A 6,394-nucleotide genomic window follows, 5' to 3' on the forward strand; every position below is an offset into this window, starting at 1 on the left:
TATAACCTGTCCATTATTTTCTAACAATCTCACTAGATCGCTTGGAAAATGCCCCTACATAGCTCCGTGTGTAGGGGCATAGCGATACGCGGTTCTGAGGGGCACTGTCGTCACAGAGATTAACCCCTTCATGACAGAGCCAGTTTGTGCCTTCATGACAGAGCCCTTTTTTTCAAATCTGACATGTCTCACTTAAGTGGGGATAACTTTTTTTTGCTTTTACTTATCCCAGTGATTTTGAAATTGTTTTCTCGTGACACATTGTACTTCAAGTTAGTGGTAAATTTTCGTCGATACAGTCTGTGTTTTTTTGTGAAAAATACCAAAATATCGTGAAAAAATGGAAAATTTAGCAATTTGCAAAATGTTAAATTTTCTGCTTGTGAGACAAATAATCATACCACTCAAAATAGTTAATAACTAACATAGACCATATGTCTACTTTATGTTTCCATCATTATTTCAACTTCCTTTTAATTTTTTGGGACACTAGGAGGCTTACAATATGAATAGCAAATTCTCAAATTTTCATGAAAATTTCAAACACTGATTTTTTTAGGGACCAGTTCAGTTCTGATGTGACTTTGAGGGACTTGTATGTGAGACACCCCCATAAATGATGCCATTTCAAAAACTGCACCCCTCACAGTATTCAAAACAGCATTTTGGAAGTTTGTTAACCCTTTAGGTGTTTCACAGGAATTAAAACAAAGTGTAGGTGAAATTTCAAAATTTCTTTTTTTTTTGCAGAGTTTCAATTTTAATACATTTTTCTAACGAATACAGTAGATTTTACTAGAGAAATGTGACTAAAAATTGATTCCCCCAATTCTTTTGTTTTCAAAAATATCCTATATGTGGCCCTAGTGTGCACGTTGACCAAACCACAGGCTTCATAATAGAAGGAGCACCTACTTGATTTTGGAGCCTCCTTTTTATGAGATTTTTTTTTAGGCACCATGTAGGTTTCTAGGCACCATAAGTGCTAAAAGTTAGGAACCTCCCCCACAAGTCACCCCATTTTGCAATCTACACCCCTCAGGGAATTCATCTAGGGGTATAGTGTACATTTCAAACCCCCAGGGGTTTCACCAATTTTGGTACAACTGGGATGTGAAAATGGAAAATTACATTTTTTTACACAAACATGCAGTTCTGGCTCAAAATTTTTCATTTTCACAAGGAATGAAGGAGACAAAGCACCCCAAAATCTGTGCCCCAATTTCTCCCGAGTACGGCAATGCCTCACATGTGACCAAAAAATACCAGTTGGGTGCATGGCAGGACTTAGAAGGGAAGGAGTGATTTTTGGATTTTGCAGCTCAGATTCTGGTGGAATTTTGGTGGGTGCTATGTCGCATTAGCAAGACCCCCCAAGCACCAATACAGTGGAACCCCCCCACAAGTGACCCCATTTTGCAAACTACACCCCTCAGGGAATTCATCTAGGGGTATAGTGTACATTTCAAACCCCCAGGGGTTTCACCAATTTTGGTATAACTGGGATGTGAAAATGGAAAATTACATTTTTTTACACAAACATGCAGTTCTGGCTCAAAATTTTTCATTTTCACAAGGAATGAAGGAGACAAAGCACCCCAAAATCTGTGCCCCAATTTCTCCCGAGTACGGCAATGCCTCACATGTGACCAAAAAATACCAGTTGGGTGCATGGCAGGACTCAGAAGGGAAGGAGTGATTTTTGGATTTTGCAGCAAAGATTTTGGTGGAATGAATGGTGGGTGCTATGTTGCATTAGCAAGACTCCCAAAGCACCAATACAGTGGAACCCCCCCACAAGTCACCCCATTTTGCAAAGTACACCCCTCAGGGAATTCATCTAGGGGTATAGTGTACATTTCAAACCCCCAGGGGTTTCACCAATTTTGGTACAACTGGGATGTGAAAATGGAAAATTACATTTTTTTACACAAACATGCAGTTCTGGCTCAAAATTTTTCATTTTCACAAGGAATGAAGGAGACAAAGCACCCCAAAATCTGTGCCCCAATTTCTCCCGAGTACGGCAATGCCTCACATGTGACCAAAAAATACCAGTTGGGTGCATGGCAGGACTCAGAAGGGAAGGAGTGATTTTTGGATTTTGCAGCAAAGATTTTGGTGGAATGAATGGTGGGTGCTATGTTGCATTAGCAAGACTCCCAAAGCACCAATACAGTGGAACCCCCCCACAAGTCACCCCATTTTGCAAAGTACACCCCTCAGGGAATTCATCTAGGGGTATAGTGTACATTTCAAACCCCCAGGGGTTTCACCAATTTTGGTACAACTGGGATGTGAAAATGGAAAATTACATTTTTTTACACAAACATGCAGTTCTGGCTCAAAATTTTTCATTTTCACAAGGAATGAAGGAGACAAAGCACCCCAAAATCTGTGCCCCAATTTCTCCCGAGTACGGCAATGCCTCACATGTGACCAAAAAATACCAGTTGGGTGCATGGCAGGACTTAGAAGGGAAGGAGTGATTTTTGGATTTTGCAGCTCAGATTCTGGTGGAATTTTGGTGGGTGCTATGTCGCATTAGCAAGACCCCCCAAGCACCAATACAGTGGAACCCCCCCACAAGTGACCCCATTTTGCAAACTACACCCCTCAGGGAATTCATCTAGTGGTATAGTGTACATTTCAAACCCCCAGGGGTTTCATCAATTTTGGTACAACTGGGCAGTGAAAATGAAAAAAATACATTTTTTTACACAAAAATGTACTTCTGGCTCAAAATTTTTCATTTTCACAAGGAATGAAGGAGACAAAGCACCCCAAAATCTGTGCCCCCATTTCTCCAGAGTACGGCAATGCCTCACATGTGACCAAAAAATACCAGTTGGGTGCATGGCAGGACTCAGAAGGGAAGGAGTGATTTTTGGATTTTGCAGCACAGATTTTGGTGGAATGAATGGTGGGTGCTATGTTGCATTACCAATACAGTGGAACCCCCCCACAAGTGACCCCATTTTGCAAACTACACCCCTCAGGGAATTCATCTAGGGGTATAGTGTACATTTCAAACCCCCAGGGGTTTCATCAATTTTGGTACAACTGGGCAGTGAAAATGAAAAAAATACATTTTTTTACACAAAAATGTACTTCTGGCTCAAAATTTTTCATTTTCACAAGGAATGAAGGAGACAAAGCACCCCAAAATCTGTGCCCCCATTTCTCCAGAGTACGGCAATGCCTCACATGTGACCAAAAAATACCAGTTGGGTGCATGGCAGGACTCAGAAGGGAAGGAGTGATTTTTGGATTTTGCAGCACAGATTTTGGTGGAATGAATGGTGGGTGCTATGTTGCATTACCAATACAGTGGAACCCCCCCACAAGTGACCCCATTTTGCAAACTACACCCCTCAGGGAATTCATCTAGGGGTATAGTGTACATTTCAAACCCCCAGGGGTTTCATCAATTTTGGTACAACTGGGCAGTGAAAATGAAAAAAATACATTTTTTTACACAAAAATGTACTTCTGGCTCAAAATTTTTCATTTTCACAAGGAATGAAGGAGACAAAGCACCCCAAAATCTGTGCCCCCATTTCTCCAGAGTACGGCAATGCCTCACATGTGACCAAAAAATACCAGTTGGGTGCATGGCAGGACTCAGAAGGGAAGGAGTGATTTTTGGATTTTGCAGCACAGATTTTGGTGGAATGAATGGTGGGTGCTATGTTGCATTACCAATACAGTGGAACCCCCCCACAAGTGACCCCATTTTGCAAACTACACCCCTCAGGGAATTCATCTAGGGGTATAGTGTACATTTCAAACCCCCAGGGGTTTCATCAATTTTGGTACAACTGGGCAGTGAAAATGAAAAAAATACATTTTTTTACACAAAAATGTACTTCTGGCTCAAAATTTTTCATTTTCACAAGGAATGAAGGAGACAAAGCACCCCAAAATCTGTGCCCCCATTTCTCCAGAGTACGGCAATGCCTCACATGTGACCAAAAAATACCAGTTGGGTGCATGGCAGGACTCAGAAGGGAAGGAGTGATTTTTGGATTTTGCAGCACAGATTTTGGTGGAATGAATGGTGGGTGCTATGTTGCATTACCAATACAGTGGAACCCCCCCACAAGTGACCCCATTTTGCAAACTACACCCCTCAGGGAATTCATCTAGGGGTATAGTGTACATTTCAAACCCCCAGGGGTTTCATCAATTTTGGTACAACTGGGCAGTGAAAATGAAAAAAATACATTTTTTTACACAAAAATGTACTTCTGGCTCAAAATTTTTCATTTTCACAAGGAATGAAGGAGACAAAGCACCCCAAAATCTGTGCCCCCATTTCTCCAGAGTACGGAAATGCCTCACATGTGACCAAAAAATACCAGTTGGGTGCATGGCAGGACTCAGAAGGGAAGGAGTGATTTTTGGATTTTGCAGCACAGATTTTGGTGGAATGAATGGTGGGTGCTATGTTGCATTACCAATACAGTGGAACCCCCCCACAAGTGACCCCATTTTGCAAAGTACACCCCTCAGGGAATTCATCTAGGGGTATAGTGTACATTTCAAACCCCCAGGGGTTTCACCAATTTTGGTACAACTGGGATGTGAAAATGGAAAATTACATTTTTTTACACAAACATGCAGTTCTGGCTCAAAATTTTTCATTTTCACAAGGAATGAAGGAGACAAAGCACCCCAAAATCTGTGCCCCAATTTCTCCCGAGTACGGCAATGCCTCACATGTGACCAAAAAATACCAGTTGGGTGCATGGCAGGACTCAGAAGGGAAGGAGTGATTTTTGGTTTTTGCAGCTCAGATTCTGGTGGAATGAATGGTGGGTGCTATGTGGCATTAGCAAGACCCCCGAAGCACGGTGAAATGATGAACCTAATAATCCATAGATGTGTGGTATATTTTGAAACACTCCTTTATACATAGGCCGGGTTTGTCGGGGCAAGTTTCACAGTGGAAAATAGTTTCCTTTCTTATTCCCTTTTTATAGCAAACTTTGCACCTTTTTTGTGTCCTGCCCTTTCTTGCAGTGGAGGGGATTTCGTTGGGAAAATGCTGCCCTGGTACAATACGGGGGCCAGTACTAGAAGTACTGGGGCCCTCTGCCTGCTGATTCCCAAATGTTAGGCTCTTTATGACTTCCTCTTGAAAGTGCATAAATGTCCCCCTCTGGCCGGTAGAACGGAATAGCACGTAAGCGTTATACAGTGCCATCTGGATGATATACACGGCCAGCTTCTTGTACCAGATATTTGTTTTCCGCAGGGCACTGTACGGCTTCAGTACCTGATCTGAAAGATCCACTCCGCCCATGTACTTATTGTAATCTAGGATACAATTTGGTTTTGAGGTGTGGGTACTGGTACCTCGTACAGGGATGGAGGTGGTACTGTCTCCATGAATTGTTGTCAGTATAAGGACATCCCTCTTGTCCTTATATTTGACCAACAACATATTTTCGGTGCATATTCCCCTGCTTTCACCCCTTCTCATTACTTGGGCAATGTGCGTTTTGGGGAGGCCTCTTTGGTTCTTGCGCACAGTACCGCAAGCTGCTGTACCTCTTGAACCAAGGGCCTTAAACAGGGGGATGCTGGTGTAAAAGTTATCCACATAGAGGTGATAACCCTTATCCAGGAAGGGGTGCATTAAATCCCAGACAATTTTTCCACTAACACCTACGAGGGAGGGGGGGCATTCTGGTGGTTCAATTCTTGAATCCTTCCCTTCATATACCCTAAACTTGTGGGTGTACCCTGTGGTGCTTTCACACAGCTTATACATTTTTATGCCATACCTTGCCCTCTTACTGGGAAGGTACTGGCGGAATTTAACCCTTCCTTTAAAATGTATAAGGGACTCGTCGATACTAATACATTTATCAGGGATGTATAGCTCTGCAAATTTGGCACTGAAATGATCAATGACCGGCCTGACTTTGAATAGCCTGTCAAAGGTGGGATCATCTCTGGGTGGGCACTGTGCATTATCGGTGTAATGTATAAATTTATGGATTGCCTCAAAACGAGCCCGGGGCATGGCCATACGGTGAAATGGGGTGCTGTACAGAACATCTGTACTCCAATATTGCCTAATTTGTGGCTTTTTTACTATGCCCATATGTAACACCAGACCCCAAAACGTCATCATCTCTACTGCATCTACAGGGGTCCACCTAGCAAATGATGACGTGGGGTTTTGAGCAATAAACTGCTGGGCATATAAATTAGTTTGGTCCACCATTAAATTTATAAAATCATCAGAGAAAAATAATTTGAAAAAGTCAATTTCTCTGAGACCTGTTGAATCAAATTGGATTCCTGGGATGGCCAAAAACTCAGGAACCTGGGGCTCAAAATTGTCTGGTGGTGGGGTCCATACGAGATCAATTATTGGGGG

Source organism: Crinia signifera, chromosome 9 (genome assembly GCF_055691185.1).
Source record: "Crinia signifera chromosome 9, ASM5569118v1, whole genome shotgun sequence".
In the NCBI taxonomy this organism is placed as follows: Eukaryota; Metazoa; Chordata; class Amphibia; order Anura; family Myobatrachidae; genus Crinia; species Crinia signifera.